At 47.1% G+C, this 16,488-nt stretch overlaps 1 non-coding gene across 1 annotated transcript; it reads left to right on the forward strand.

Moving 5' to 3' along the window:
- The first annotated feature begins 7,297 nt into the window (after positions 1-7,297).
- On the forward strand, positions 7,298-7,404 carry LOC132674881 (U6 spliceosomal RNA). The gene has a single exon (XR_009608633.1). It is a non-coding gene; the product is annotated as a U6 spliceosomal RNA (small nuclear RNA).
- Positions 7,405-16,488: the final 9,084 nt, after the last annotated feature.

The raw sequence follows: 16,488 nt of genomic DNA on the forward strand, positions 1-16,488 counted from the left end.
TGTCTCTCCATCTGTACCGTGTTGGACACAGAGGGGACCAGCCCTGTTTTTTTCAGCAAGGATGGTGGCACCCCCAGGCAAGGGTTCAAGAAATTCATTTTACTCGTTTGCTTATCCGTATATCTATTTATTTATCCAACAATTATTTAGCAAGCACCTACTGTTTGCCAGGCTACGTTCCCAGCGAAAAGCCCTGGGATCCCTTCCCCAAACTCTGGTGATTCTTCTCTTGGCCACCCACGAAGGGAGCCGTGTTTACGCCACACAGGACTCCTCTCTGGCCAGAGGTGAATTCTGACCAAGCTGGGCAATGAGATTCCGTCTTGGGCATATGGACCTGGGACAGCAGAACATTGGTCAGCAAGGTGATGGGGATGGAACAACAGGAAGTGTCCCTCCAGACAGGGGTGACCGTTTCCCGTGTGCAGGACTGGGCAGAGAAAGACAGGGTGCAAAGGGAGAAGCAGAGGGAAGAGGAGAGGAAAGCACATGTTTCTGCCCTGGTTCCAGAGCCTCCATGTGCCCAGTACCGGCTGCACACCCTGCCCTCTGATCCCATGAAAGATTCCTATATCCTTCTCAGGATGCCTCCCTCTTCCCATAAGCAAATTTGCGTCCGTTTCTGTTACCTAAGAGCAAGCAGGCTCCTGGGCTTCTGTTCCTTTCTCCCTAACCCCTTACCTCTCCTACCTCCCCGCATCGTGGTTGCCAAGCGCCTGGGCCTCACTGATCAGAAAGCATCTGAGGACCAGGTCAGTGGAATGGCTTGGGGCTAGGGATAGCCCATGGCCTGCCTTGCAGTGCACTCACTCTCTGAGCCTGAGTTCCAATCCTCCCGCTCCCAGTCAAGTCTTTTGAGGAGACTACATCTGGCCTAAGGCCCCAAAGGTCACCATAAAGAAAAGAAGGTAGGGGCAGAAAGACCCTTTCTTTAGCAGGCTGATCGAGATTTACCTGCACATTACTGAAATCCTGACCCTAAACTCTCTCTACAGAGCCCAAGTCTTTATAAAACAGTGTCCTGGAAGGTGTATGGTCTCAATGCTCCCCATGGATGAGGTCAAGAAAGGAAGGCGGGTCTCCAGTCCAGGACTCTGCTCTCCTGGCGGGTGATCAATGCCCCTGCCATCTTCCCTGCTCTGTATAGCCTCGCTTGCTGGTGAGCAGGGCCTCACCCAAACCCAGAACAGCCTTTATCATCCTCTGAATGTCATCCCAGCCCAGCCTCACCAGTGCAAACGGATCACCTGTCCTTGCCCAACTGCAACAGCGCCACCTTCAGGCCATCTTGGACAAATGTATTTTCTGAACCCCACAGGGATTACAATCCTTTGGGCAGGGAGGCACGATGGCAGGGGCTGGGTTTACGTTGCAAACTGATGGCGTTGGGCACTTCTCTAAGCCCTGTTATAAAATGGGCATGGCAGTAGCTTGAGGAGTGGCTATGAAGACAATGTAAGATGGTCACCTATCACACCCAGAATGCGCCTAGCACCCAGCCAGTGCCCAGTGACTGGTTCTCAGGTTCAATAACATACTTGTTGCCTTGGTGTGAAAACCACCAAACAACCAACAATTTCTGGGTCTTATTAAAAATTTATAGAAGTCCTCGGCCCCCTTTTCTGTCATTCTTTGCTTTTTTGCTTTGGATCTCAGAGGCACAGAATTCGATTGCTCACGTGGTCAGTTCAGCTGGCAGTCGTTATTGGGCACACATGGGTCCCCTTGTGTATTTGCTTTGTTTTTGTCTTTTCATCTCCCTTCTCCAACTGCCTCCCTTCCCTTCCCCCTCTACCCCCAGGCAGACATTCTTAGGTTGTCAGTGTTTGAGTGTCTAGGACCATGAAAATATATATTGCAACATATATAAGTAGTATTTGCCAGACATCTTTTTTGGCATTACATTTTTACGATCTGCCTGTGTTAATACACGTCATTCTAATTCATTCCATTGAACTGTCTGCATGATGTTCATCATTTGCATACGCCACCTGTGATTTATCTATCCCTTTATGAGTCGGCTTTTTGGTCGTTTCCATCCCTTGACTATTACCCGCAAATGCTTCGAGGAACATCCTTGGGCAAGTCTCTTTGCCTACTTGTGTGAGAGATGTTTTGGAGTATGTGCTCAGAAGCGGAACTGCTGGGAGCGCCCGGGTGGCTCAGTCAGGTGAGTGTCCGACCTTGTCTCAGGTCATGATCTCATGGTTTGTCGGTTCGAGTCCCGTGTCGGGTTCTGTGCTGACAGCTCGGAGCCTGCTTCTGATTCTGTGTCTCCCTCGCTCTCTGCCCCGTCCCCACTCATGCTCTGTCTCTCTCTCTCGTGCTCTCAAAAATAAATAAACATTTAAAAAAGAGTGGAATTGCTGGAGTGTGGGGTCTATGCTCTCCACAATGGCCCCACCGGCTCAAACTCCTACTAGGACGAGGGTTCCTATGTCCCCGCATGCCCATCTGGTGGTGACAAAGTAGGGCTTATGGACAGCTCCTTTTGCTGTTCTGCAATGGCTGTCCATCCTGGATGTGCTGCAGAAGGAATTGATGAGGCCTACTCTGTTACCTTTTTTTTTTTTTTAAGTTTTTTAAATTTATTTTTGAGAGAGAGAGTGAGAGTGCAAGTGGGGGAGGCGCAGAGAGAGGGAGACGCAGAGTCTGAAGCAGGCTCCAGGCTATCAGCACAGAGCCCCACGCAGGGCTCGACCCTGTGAACCGTGAGATCATGAGCCGAGCTCAAGTCAGACACTCAACTGACTGAGCCACCCAGGTGCCCCTACTCTGTTACCTTTTAAGACAAGTGGCTCCAGCCGCTGGATGTGCCCACACCCCATCACTTGCTATCATCCAGGCACAAGGCACCAAGTTGATCAGAGCCAGCTGAATAAGGGATGGCACCTGAGGCCAAAGACATACCAAGGTGAGTGAGCAGAGCCCCAAGATGGACCCACAAACTCCATCCATACTGAGAGTGCCAAATCGATCCATCAAACGCAGCGTGCATGCCCCCACGTCTCTCTAGGAAATAGAAACGTGGGGCAAACAACAGTGATGTAGGTGCTTTTGTTTGGATTGCTGTCCTGAGTCCCCATTAGCAATTTTCTCTGTGGTCTCTGAGGCATGAGGGGCCAGCGAAGTGTGAGACAAACTAGAGTCTGGGACTGGGTGGCGGTGTCCCCTTCGAGCTCACATTTCTCTAAATATCCGAAGTGACTTTGCATATAAGCTTTCTGAGTCATGGGCTCAGGAGTCAGAATATCATGGGTTCAAGTCCCAAATTAGCCATCTCCCGGGACTGTTACATGCGAAGCCTCAAAAATGGTCATCTATTGTTAGTAACAATTCATAAGTCAACATGCTCTACTTTAACAATAACACAAATGACTCCCAGAGAGGTCGAGCCACTTGCAGGAGAGCAGAATTCAAACTCGGGTGTGTCTGTCTCCGTTTGTTACCATTTTCTCAGCAGCCTGACTTCACTGACTGGTTCTCTGCCAGGACCTTGGGCTGCATCCAGCACTGGATGCCTTCAGGAGTCCTCTCCAGGGTGGGGAACGGCCCCCAGGGCTGTCTTGGCACACGTCCCTTAGGGGGTGGGAGGCCCAGGGCAGGCCTGGGCCCAGGCCGGGCTGCAGGAGGCTCCCAGGTGTGGGGGAAGAAGGCGTCCTGGCCGTTCTCCAAGCACATTCGGAGCCAACCCAAGGGAAACCCCAATTCTGTCAGTGCCTGTACGCCTGGGGCACAAGCATTGGAGACATTAAATATTAAACATATCGGCTGGCTTCCAAGCTTGGTAATTAAAACTCTTATTTCATATTTTACAGAGGATGGACGGGGAGGTCATGAGGCTGCTCTAAGAGGTTTCATAGCTCCCTTGTTCACAGACGAAGTGGCTCTTCTGAGGAAAACCTCCCTCTCACTCAGGACCCAGACTGCCCTATTTATAAAGTGATTTCCTGAGAGGGTGGGGAATGGAGGCCTGGGGGTTTCTAAGGAGGCACCATTCAGGGCTCCCAGCAGGGTCTTTCTACTTCTCCAAAATGGGTCTGTGTGCCTAGGAACCTGCAGAAGGCTCGGCCTCAGGCTCCTCACCCCTGCTGCAATGGCAGCCTGGGAGCTGGAGATGGCTCTAGAAATGGGAAGGGAGAGGAGCTCCAAAGGGGGCGGACTGGAGGGAGGGCCAGAGGGAGGGCAGCCTTCCCTTAGCCTCTAGCGCCATCTGCTGACCAAGTGCTGAACTGCAGCTCTCCCAGAGGCCCGCTGGAGACCAAATTCTAGCTTTGCGCAAGGACTGGGAAAAGAGGGATCAAGGAAAATCAGACCTGGTGCTTCAGGGAACACTTTTAAAGCAAAATTTAGACTTGTGAATTGTTCGTGCCATCATTCTCCGGGGTCAAGGACATGGACTTGGATGTGTGTGGACATAACAGGGTGTGTGTGGTCATTGTGGCCTGTCCTTTGAGTGTTCATTGTGCTGAGCACTGGCCTACATGATTTGCACCGGTTATCTCCCTGTGGGTGCTGTTCTCACATTGCACGCCCATTTTACAGATGCAAACTTAGGCTGAGAGAGGACCCCAAACCAGATTACCCCCCTGCCCTCACCCCCAGAGTCAATCTTTATTCAAGGCCCCTCCTTTCCACCTCCAAACAAACCAAGAGCCCTCTTCTTTGTCCCATAGTCATTGCTACCTCAAGCACCTCTCAGCTTTCCTTGGACCACTGCAAAAGCTTCCTACTGGGATCTCCCACAAGGATTTTGATGCCTCCCACCTTGCCCTCTCTAATCTATTCTTCACAGAGAGCCATTATGATTTTAAGACGTGAGTCAGATCACACCTGTCCCTTGCTCAAAAATGTTGATAGCTTCCATTACCTTTTAAATAAAATCTAGGGGCACCTGGGTGGCTCAGTCAGTTAAGCGTCGAACTTTGGCTCAGGTCACGATCTCACAGTTCGTGAGTTCGAGCACCGCATGGGGCTCTCTGGTGTCGTTGCAGAGCCCACTTCAGATCCTCTGTCCCCCCCCCGCCCCTCCCCCACTAGCTCTCGCTCTCTTTGTCTCTCAAAAACAAATAAACGTTCAAAAAACTAAAATAAAATCTAAGCTCCTTGCCATACTCAAAAAAGCCCAAAGAGTCTGGAGGGGTGCCTGGTTGGCTTGGTTGGTAGAGCATGTGACTCTTGATCTTGGGGATGTAACTTTGAGCCCCATGTTGGGCATAGAGATTACTCTAAAAAAATTAAATCTTAAAAAAAAGTAAAATCTTAAAAAAAAAAAATCCCTAGTGGTCTGGAGGTGGGGTTCTCACCAGCCCCATTCATACCCCTCTCCCCTTCTCCCCCTCAGTGCTCCAGCCATGAGGGCCCTCAGGTCTTCAAACATGCTAAGTTCTTTCTGACCTCAGCCCTGTTGCCAAGGCTGTTCACTCTGCCCAGGGGGCTGTTCCCTTTACTGCTTCTCCCCTAATTGAAAATTCTCTATGTCATGGGCACTCTTCACAGAGGTCTTAGAGGTGGCCTAATTACATCTTTCCTTGCCCAGGTCACGTCAGATGTAGCCTCACAGGATGCTACATCAGGATAAAGTAGAGAACCAGGAGGTTGGCTAGCCATATAAAACAAAACAAACAAACAAAACAAAAACACACAGAAATCCACTTGAATTGGCTAATGCCCCAATTCCATATTTCATACACTGAAAATCAGAAATCCTGTCAGAGCCCAGAGGACCTGGAATCAGGAATGAGAGATCCTCTGGGAAATGAGTGGCCCCTCCTCTTCTTTCTCCCCTCCTCCCCCCCCCCCCCATCTAAAGCCTTTCAGTTACTGGAATACAGATAGACATATAGTTCAATGAAATAGAATTGAGAGTCCAGGCATAAACTTACATGTTTATGGTTAACTATTCTTCAACAATGGTGCCAGGACAATTCAATGGGGGAAAGTTTAACCTTTTCAACAAATGGTGCCGGGACAACTGGACATTCTACATGCAAAAGCATGAAGTTGTACCCCTACCTCACACCATATACAAAAATTAACTGAAAATTGATCCAAGACCTCAAAAGAAGAGCTAAAACTATAAAACTTTTTAAAGAAAATGTAGGTATAAATCTTCATGACCTTGGATTAGGCATTTGTTCCTTGATAACACCCAAAGCACAAGCAACTGAAAAAAAAAGCGGGGGTGGGGAATTGGACTTTGTCAAAATTAAAGCTTTTGTGTTCCAAAGGACACCATCAAGAAAGTGAAAATATTTGCAAATCACATAAATGATAAGGATATAGTATCCAGAATATTAAGAATTGTTATAAATCAACAATAAAATGGCAAATAAGCCAGTTGTAAAATGGCTAAAGGGTCTGAATAGACATTTCTCCAGAGAAGTATACAAATGCACAATAAGCCCATGAGAAGATGCTCAACATCATTAGTCACTAGAGAAATGTAAGTCAAAACCACAAATTACACCCACTAGGCTGGCTACAATAAAAAAGACAAAAAACAAATGTTGGCAAGGATGTGGAGGGATTGGAACTCTTCTATCCTGCTGGTGGGAATGTGAAATGGGACAGCCACTGCAGAAACATTTGGCAGTTCCTCAAAAACTAAGCACAGGGGCACCTGGGTGGCTCAGTCGGTTAAGCATCCAACTTCGGCTCGGGTCACGATCTCAAGGCTTGTGAGTTTGAGCCCTGCGTCGGGCCCTGTGCTGACAGTTCAGAACCTGGAGCCTGCTTGGGATTCTGTGTCTAGCTCTCTCTCTGCTCCTCCCCCACTCACGCTCTGTCTCTCTCTCTCAAAAATAAATCTTTTTAAAAATTAAAAAAAAAAATTGGGGCGCCTGGGTGGCTCAATCGGTTAAGCGTCCGACTTCAGCTCAGGTCATGATCTCGCAGTCCGTGAGTTCGAGCCCCGCATCGGGCTCTGTGCTGACAGCTCAGGGCCTGGAGCCCGTTTCAGATTCGGTGTCTCCCTCTCTCTCTGCCCCTCCCCTGTTCATGCTCTGTCTCTGTCTCAAAAATAAATAAACGTTAAAAAAATTAAAAAAAAATAAAAATAAAAATTAAGCATAGAATTACCATATGACCCCGCAGTTTCACTTCCAAGTATATACCCAAGAGATCTGGAAAGATGTGATGTCCACGCAAAACTTGTACATGCCCATGCTCTGTGGCAGCGTGATTCTTAATAGGCAAAAGGTAATCAAATGGCTTTTAACAGATGAGTGGATAAACAAAATGTAGTGTGTCCATACAATGAAATATTATTCAGTGATTTTCTTTAAAAGTACCAACAGTGCTCGCTTCAGCAGCACAAATACTAAAATTGGAACAATACAGAAAAGATCAGCATGTCCTCTGCACGTGGATGCCATGCAAATTTGTGATGCATTAAAAAAAAAAAAAAGTACCAATGTATGTGACAACATGGATGAACCTTGAAAGCCTTATACTAAGTGAAAGCAGTCAGACACAAAAGGCCACATATTGTATGAGTCCATTTATGTGAAATGTCTAAAACAGGCAAATTCAAAGAGACAAAAAAGTAGATTAACAGTTTCCAGAGGCTCAAGGAAGGAAAGGATGGGGAGTGATTGCTAATGACACGGGGTTTCTTTTTGGGGTGATGAAAATGTTCTGGAATGCAATAGTGGGGATGGTTGCACAACTTCATGAAGGTGCCGGAAACAGTTGAATTGTACACTTTAAAAACATGAAGCTTACGGTATGCAAATTATATCTCAATTAAAAAACAAAACAAAACAAAAAACTCCCATGGTCCCCGTGACTTTTCACCATCTAACCCTTGCTTACCCTTCCAGCTCTACCTCTGGCTGGTCCTTCCACTGATCCCTTTGCTCAGAGAGGCAGAAACTCTAGGAATGATTTTTTTTTTTTTTTAAGAGAGAGCATGACTGGGGGGAGAGGGGCAGAGCAAGAGGGAGAAAGATGATCTGAAGCAGACTCCATGCTCAGTGCAGAGCCCAACGCAGGGCTCGATCCCAAGACCTGGGACCATGACCTGAGCTGAAATCAAGAGTTGATGCTTAACCGACTGAGCTGCCCAGGTGCCCCTAGGAGTGATATTTTAAAGAAAGGATTTAATTTTGAGATTTGACCTTAGACTGTAGACATGAACGAGCAGATTTTCTTTATTTCTTTATTTTTTTTAATTTTTAAAGGTTATTTAAACCCAAGTTAGTTAACATATAGTGTAATAGTGATTTCAGGAGAATTTAGTCACTCATCACTTACATATAACACCCAGCGCTCATCCCAACGAGTGCCCTCCTTAATGCCCCTCATCCATGTAGCCCACTCCCCCACCTCCTAGTTTTCTGGATTTAAGAGTCTCTAATGGTTTTTCTCCCTCTCTCTTTTTATCTTACTTTTCCTTCTCTTCCCCTGTGTTCATCTGTTTTGTTTCTTAAATTTCACAGATGGGTGAAATCATATGATATTTATCTTTCTCTGACTGATTTGAGCAGTTTTTCTGAGTCTGGGCCGGCGTCCACATGGGAGCCTCAACAGCGCCAGAGTAACCTGGCTGCTGCTTCATCCCCGCCCTCCTAACTTCACAGAAAGTTCTAGCAGAGCCAGCCTGTCAGAAGGGCATTCTGAGCAATGCAGCGTCAGCTTCGCTAAGCTGGCTCAGCACAGAGCCCCCCACTGCTCTTCTCACCCGCTCATCCAGACTCAACCCTTAAATCTCAACTGCTAGCACGTGGTGTCTCTGGCCCTTCCTCCAGACTTGGGCGGGTCCCTCATCTGGCCGCCATTCAGTCCTGCATATGCGTCTTTATGTGACTGTTTTCCCATGGGCGGCAGTAAAATGACTAGAGCAATGGGCATCTTCTTCTATTCTAACAAAGGTGTTCATAGGCTGTCACAGGGCTGGTTGCGCTTCCTTTTTCTCAAGGGATGGTGGTTCTTTCTGGACCTTGGGCCCCAGTTGGCAGGGACCACATTGGAACAACTCATCGTGGGGTCCCCAACATTTAAAATGAGGCCTGGCACACAGCAGACCTGGCACTCAATGTTTATAAAACAAAGGAATAGGGACACCTGAGTGGCTCAGTCGGTTAAGTGTCCGGCTCTTGACAGCGGCTCAGGTCATGATCTCACAGTTTGTGGGATCAAGCCCCACATGGGGCTATGTGCTGACAGTGTGGAGCCTGTTTAGGGTTCTCTCTCTCCCTCTCTCTCTCTCTCTGTCCCTTCCCCACTTGCACTCTCTTTCTCTCTCTTTCAAAGTAAATAAACATGAAAATTAAAAAAAAAAAGGGGGGGGGGCGCCTGGGTGGCTCAGTCGGTCGAGCATCCAACTTCAGCTCAGGTCATAATCTCACTGTCCGTGAGTTCGAGCCCCACATCGGGCTCTGTGCTGACCGCTCAGAGCCTGGAGCCTGCTTCCGATTCGGTGTCTCCCTCTCTCTCTGCCCCTCCCCTGCTCATGCTCTGTCTCTCTGTCTCAAAAATAAATTAAAAAAAAACATTTAAAAAATTGTTTTAAAGAGTAAATAAACATGAAAAAAACCACAAAGTTATAAATACCTAGGAGACAAAACAGGAGTAGCAGGAAGATGGTGGAGGTGGGGGCCTCAGGCAGACGGAAGAGGCTGCACAGCAGGGTAGTTCAGAACACAGGTTCAAGAGCCAGGCTCCCAGCTCAGTCACTTACCAGCTGTGTGATCTCCAACAAGTTACTTCACTTCTCCGTGCCTCAACTTGCTCATCTTTTAAAAAAGAGATAAGAGGGGCACCTGGGTGGCTCAGTCAGTTGGGCGTCTGACTCTTGATTTTTGGCTCAGCTGGTGATCTCACAGGTTGGAGAGTTTGCGCCCCACATCAGGCTCCATGCTGACAGTGTAGAACCTGCTTGGGATTCTCTCGCTCTCCCTTGCTCTCTGCGCCTCTCCCACTAGAGCACATGTGCTCTCTCTCACACTCTCTCTCAAAATAAATAAATAAATTTAATAAAAATAAAAATAAAAAGAGATAAAAATAGCACCTCCCTCAAGGGGTTAGTAGAAGAATTCATTGGGCTAATGTTAGCAAAATGCTTAGCAGTATACAAGTGTTTGTTGATAGATAGATAGACAGGTAGATAAATGAGGGAAAGGCCAATCATTCCGTTTCTCTCTCAAAGCCAGAGTGAAAGGCAATCCCTCTAGGGAAGCTGCCGCTGGGGTTCCCCATTTGAGCAGCTGGAAGGCAATGTGGCACTTCTCTAAAAATACAGAGGTTTAAAGCACCAAGACAAACGCCCACACTGCTAAGAACATCTAGACTAGAGGGTGTTGCATTAGCATACTGTTAGTTAAGGAATTATAGCTCTTAGGGTACCAGCTTCTGCACAATAAAATGATTTTTAAAACAACATTTTAAAAGGCTGATTAAAACATAATGCTCTGTTTAGTTACTGCCACAAAATGTTTCACTTGCAAATGATAGCCTAGCGGATTTAATTTACTTTCTGCTGACACCCGTATTAGATGTGATGGACCAGGCAGGCTCGGCAAAGGCTGCAGGCTGCAGGCTCCAGAGTGGCGGCGTGCGGATGTGAGCTGGTGAGCATTTTGGGAGAAGGTGGCGGGACCAGGCCTCCCCCCACCCCTGGGCCCTGAGGGCCTCCCAGTGGCCTGCACACTAGTCTTCCCCGTGGAGGACCTGGGGTTTGGTAGAACACCACGTGCTGAGAACACGGACTGAAAACTTGTTTTCCCAGGACCGAGTTCAGCCAACTGATCAGTGACCTCGCTCACATCATGATTTAAAAAAAAAAAAAAAAAAAAAAAAAAACAAGCAGACATTTACAAACCCGGAGATGTCACTTAAACGTCTGGCTGTTATGCTACTTTGGGAAAATGGGGAAAACGAGCGGCACTGCGCTGGTGTCGTCATGGCAACAAGAAGCTGGCATGTGAGAGGTCACGTGCTTTCCAGTTTGTCACAGTCTCTGCCCTTCCCACTGTCTCCCCAGCCGCCAAGTCCAAGTTAGGGGCCTCCTCTCTGCGACCACAGCCCTTAGCTCCCACGCTGTACCGAAATTGCCTTTTTACTTCTCTTTTCCTGCTATACTGCAGACTTCGTGAAGGCAGGAATTGTGGCTGCTCCGCTCCCCACTAGATCCCATAGCCTGGTGTGGGGGCTGGAATGTTGCAGACCCTCAAAAAACATTTACTAACTGTATCAATTTCCTATTGGTGCCACAACAGATCACTACAAATTTAGCAGCCTAAACACCACAAATTTATTATTTTAAAGCTCTGTAGAGCCATCCTGTAGAGAGAGGGTAACGGTCAAAAGTCTATCTGACATGGATCTCACCCTTCCTAGAACTTCTAGGGGAGGATCCATTTCCTTGCTGAGGTTGTTGGCAGGATTCAGTTCCTTGCAGGTTATGGGACTGACAGTTTGCTCGCTGGCTGCCAGCCAAGGGCCATTTCCAGCTTCTGGAGGCCACCCACATTCCTTGGCTTGTGGCTGCCTTCCTCCATCATCGGAACTAGCAAAAGCGGGTTGAGCCCCCTCTAATGCTTCAAATCTCTCCTTTTTCTTCTTCCACCACATCACAGGCCCAGGCAAGAAAGGTTTTTCACTTTTAAGGACTCATGTGATTAAATTGGGTCCACCCAGATAATTCAGGTTAATCTCCCCACTGCTGGGTCTTCAACCATCATCACACCCGCAAAGTCCTTGTTTCCACGTAAGGTAACATACTCGTGGGTTCTGAGGAATCGGACGTGGACATCTTTAGGGAGCTGTTATTCTGCCTACCACGCTAATGAATGAAAGTTATTGAAACATCAGCCGGATGGAGAAACAGGCATGAGAGGTGTACCCGGCACAGTGTGCTACCTGCTGACAGGAAGGTGGAGGAGTGAGTTAGTGGTCCACAGGGAGGGTGGGGACTTATGGGAGGCAGGAAAGGAAGACTTTTCTCCATCAAGGTAAGGATTACAGTACAACCCTCTGGGGCCAATGAGGAAGCTGGGTCAGGAAGAATTAAAATCCCAGGCAGAACAGCAAGGATGTGGGTTTAACTTCCCTTGGACTAGAAATTTATCTTCCCAGTTATAAACCAGATTTCAGTTAGACTCCTGGCCCTTTAATGCAAATATGGTCAGGGGCACCCGGGGGGGGGGGGGCGGGGGGGGGGCTCAGTCGGTTAAGCAGTTAAGCGGTTAAGCGGCTGACTTCGGCTCAGGTCACGATCTCATGGTTCATGGGTTCGAACCCCACGTCGGGCTCTGTGCTGACAGCTCGGAGCCTGCTTCAGATTCTGTGTCTCCCCTCTCTCTGCCCCTCCCCCACTCACGCTGTGTCTCAAAAATAAACATTAAAAAAAATATTTTTTAAAAGAAAGGCACTTACTTGTATAGGAAAACTGAAGAAATCAGAGCATGCATAACAGGAATCAAAGAACAAATAAAGGAAGAACTTATGTATAGGATGAAGTTGGTAGAAAAGAGGTCAAGCAATGGCAATCCATGTGATTTGCAAGGAAAAAAAATGGGCACTCGACGGTAGAGCACAGTAGATTGTGTTGAAAGGGATAGTGTGAATAATGAAGTACTTTTTACGAACTGCTTCCAGAGCAGGAAGAGTTACATTCTGAGATTAGAGGATGTGGACCAATGACAGAATTAAGACCAAAGAAGCAAACAAGTTAATGGCAAAGAAACCCTCAACCTCCGAGAAGCAGAAAGAGTAGATTCTCCACGGGAGGAGGACTGGCTGGGCCTTGTCCTGACTCAGGTACCTCATGAGGCACCTGCTCCTTGGGATTCTCCTGGTCATCTCACTCTTCTCACTGGTTGCACCCCGCACCCTTCATAAAGTCAAGCCCAGATACTCTAGGCTTAGAAGATGGGCATTATCAGCAAGAGAGAAGAACCTACGAGGGCCTAACTGTGTAAAAGTGTGTGTGTGTGTGTGTGTGTGTGTGTCTTAAAGGAAGCCAGTCAGTTTTTTTTTGCTATTGAAACAGTTCTACAGGGGCGCCTGGGTGGCTCAGTTGGTTAAGTGCCCGACTTCAGCTCAGGTCATGTTCTCATGGTTCATGGGTTTGAGCCCCGCAACGGTCTGTGTGCTACCAGTGTGAAGCCTGGAGCCTGCTTTAGAGTCTATGTCTCTCTCCCTCTCTCTCTGCCCCTCCCCTGCCTGTTCTCTCTCTCTCTCTGTCTCTCTCTCTCTCTCTGTCTCTCAAAAATAAAATAAAATCATTAAAATACAAATATGATCAGCTGAAAAGCACCACCTCTTCTCCCGTGGAGAGCTCAGGGTGCTTCTAAGGCACCTGCAAGTAGCCAGGGTGTACCTCTCACTAGTAACCCCTGGATCTAAGTGCCAGGTTATGCTGAATTTGTGCTATTTCTATCCCTGTACCTCGCTGTCTCCAGAGGAACTTGATGGTTCCTTTGATGCACACACACACAGACACACACACACACACACCCCACTCCTGCAGAGCCTTTGTGGGTCTAACAGAATTTATTGAAAGACTAGGATGACAGGGGTGGGGGTGGGGGTTGGGGGGGGTTGGTTAACATCACAAGCATCCAAGCAAAAAAGTCCTTAAATTCACATATTAAATGTCCTTTATCTTAAACGAAATTTCATGCTTCCTGCATCAGAGATTTCTCTGTAGCCACACCACAGAGCCATACCGTCATGCTGTCTCCTCTATCCTTTCCTTCTTGCTCTTTACCCCCCTCCCCTGGATGGGCCCCTCTGAATTCTCCCCATTCTGGGATACAGAGTAATGACGATATGTTGTGCTATTGGCCCTAATTCTAAACCCCTCCCTTATCCCTTTACCAGGTGAGTTTGCAGCTCCCGCCTCACTAGAAGTGGGGTGCACTTTCCTACCCCCTGACTGTGGGCTCAGCCACACGACTTGCTGTGGCCCGTGGGATGCGAAAGGAAACGATAGAGGTAAAAAAAACCAAGAAATGTGTTTGCACGGTGCAACCAGTTGCACGTCTGTATTTCCTGAGAAGCGTTTCCCCTGGGTAGCTACTGTCCCTTCAGCCAGGCGCAGAATGAAAATACACGGGCCGAACTGAGCCCAACCTATAATGAGGAGCCAGGCCCAGATGGACCGCCAGCTTGAAGCAGAGTTGCCCAGTTGAGCCCAGCTCAAGTGAGCCACCCCAGAGCTGACCTGCAGACACATGAGTGAGGATAAATGATTGTTGTTTTAAACCCCTGAGTTTTGGGGCGAGTTGTTTTGCAATAATAGCCAACCAATACAGTCATTAGCTCTGGAAGTGGGGGGGGGGGATGGGTTGCCATCACAAAAGCCTCAACTCTGTGGCATTGGGTTTGGGGCCGGAAATAAGTAGCAAGGAAACACTTACAGAGGCCTGGAAAATGGTGGGGAAACTCTTGTAGGAGACCAGAAAAGGCACCCCGTGTTAAGTAGTGAGAGACAGCTTATAAAACGGTTGTACACGATGAGGCGAATAGCAGCAAATTTGCCTAAAGGACTTTTAGAGTTGGGGGAAGACATCTAGAGGCAAAAGGTGGAACATAGGGCTTTACTGCTACTAGATACATGTAAAAAGGTCCTACCACAAGAAAGAGATACACTCAACAAACTGCGGTACATCCATATAATGGAATACCACTTAGCAATAAAAAGGAATAAACTACCAAAGCCACAGCAACATGGATTAATCTCAAATGCATTATGCTAAGTGAAGGTTAAAAAGGCTATATACTAGGCACTCCTGGGTAGCTCAGTCGGTTGAGTGTCTGACATCGGCTCAAGTCATGATATTGGGGTTCGTGAGTTCGAGCCCTGCATCGGGCTTGATGTTGTCAGCACGGAGCCTGCTTTGGATCTTTTGTCCCCTTCGCTCTCTGCCCCTCCCCCGCTGAAGCTCTCTATCTCAAAAATAAGCAATGCCCTTTTTTAAAAAAAAGGCTACATACTATATCATATACGATTCCATTCTGGAAAAGGCAAAAGTATAGGGACAGAAAACTTCAGTGGTTGCCAGGGCTGAGGAGTTGGCTACCAAAGGGCATTAGGGAATTTCTCCAGTAACTGGATCTCTTCTACATCTTAATCATGGTGGTAGTTACATTATGGTATGCATTTGTCAAAAATCATAAGACTATACTCCAAAAGGGGTAAATTTAACCGTAAATTGTACCTTCATTAAAAGATGCGAAGATCTAGGGGCTCCTGGGTGGCTCAGTCGGTTGAGCATCTGATCGGCTCAGGTTATGATCTCATGGTTCGTGAGTTTGAGCCCCATGTCAGGCTCTGTGCTGACAGCTCAGAGCCTGGACCATGCTTCTGATTCTGTGTCTCCCTCTCTCTCTGCCCCTCCCCTGCTCGCACTCTGCCTCTATCTCTCTCAAAAATAAATAAGCATTTAAAAATTGTTTAATTTAAAAAAAAAGGAAAGATCTATCTGCCCTAGTCATGATAACATAGATTGTGCTAAAATAGTAAATACCCAACTCCAAAGTTTTAGAAGCTTATAGCTTCCAAAACATATCTCTTCATTGCTCTCTATTTTTATCTCTGGTTACACTCTGCTTCATGCTATCTTTACTCTAGGACATATTTTGTTGTTGTTGTTGTTGTTTTTAAAGACACACATTTTTTTCTTTAATATTTTATTTATTTTTGAGAGAGAGAGAGTGTGAGAAGGGGTGGGGCAGAGAGAGAGGGAGACACAGAATCTGAAGCAGGCTCCAGGCTCTGAGCTGTCAGCACAGAGTCCAATGTGGGGCTCGAAGCTACGAATCGTGAGATCATGACCTGAGCCGAAGTCAGACACTTAACCAACTGAGCCATCCAGTCACCCCTTTAGGACATATTTTGATGAGGCAGTCACCTTCCAGAGCATTGCTGGTCCCCACGGCAGGGAGAAAAATAGAAGAGGGAGATCATGCCCTGGTTCTTAAGCTTCCACCTGGAAGTGACACGTGTCATTGCAATTCCTTTCTCGCTGGTGAGAGAAAGTCACATGGTCATACCTATGTTCAAGGTTTACCATGCACGCAGCAGAAAGACTGCAAATATTTGATAGACAGCACTAATGAATTCCACAATCTCCACTATGATGGTGAATTTGTCAATTTCTTTTCCTACTACTATCAATTTTTACTCTATACTATTCTTTGAAGCTCTAATATTGTATGGATACGATTTAGAATTATTATGTACTTCTGGCAAGCTGAAGCCTTTTAATTATAAAATAGCCTAATTTCACTAGTCATCTTTTGCTAAGTTAGGCTACAATATAGCAAGATAGTGCTCTTAAAGATACTGCTCTTAAACCACCCGCCTGAGAAGGGACACTTTTCATATCGCATTAGTCAAAGAAAGTTACATGACCACACCTAACTTCAACACGTCAGTGCCTTAGAACAATAAGGGTTAATTTCTCACTCATGTTATATGTCCTTTGTGGGTTATTGTAGTACTACCCATTCTTCATTCTGTGTTATCTTCATTCAAGG

This window comes from Panthera onca, chromosome D4 (assembly GCF_046562875.1).
Source record: "Panthera onca isolate mPanOnc1 chromosome D4, mPanOnc1 haplotype 2, whole genome shotgun sequence".
NCBI classification, from domain to species: domain Eukaryota; kingdom Metazoa; phylum Chordata; class Mammalia; order Carnivora; family Felidae; genus Panthera; species Panthera onca.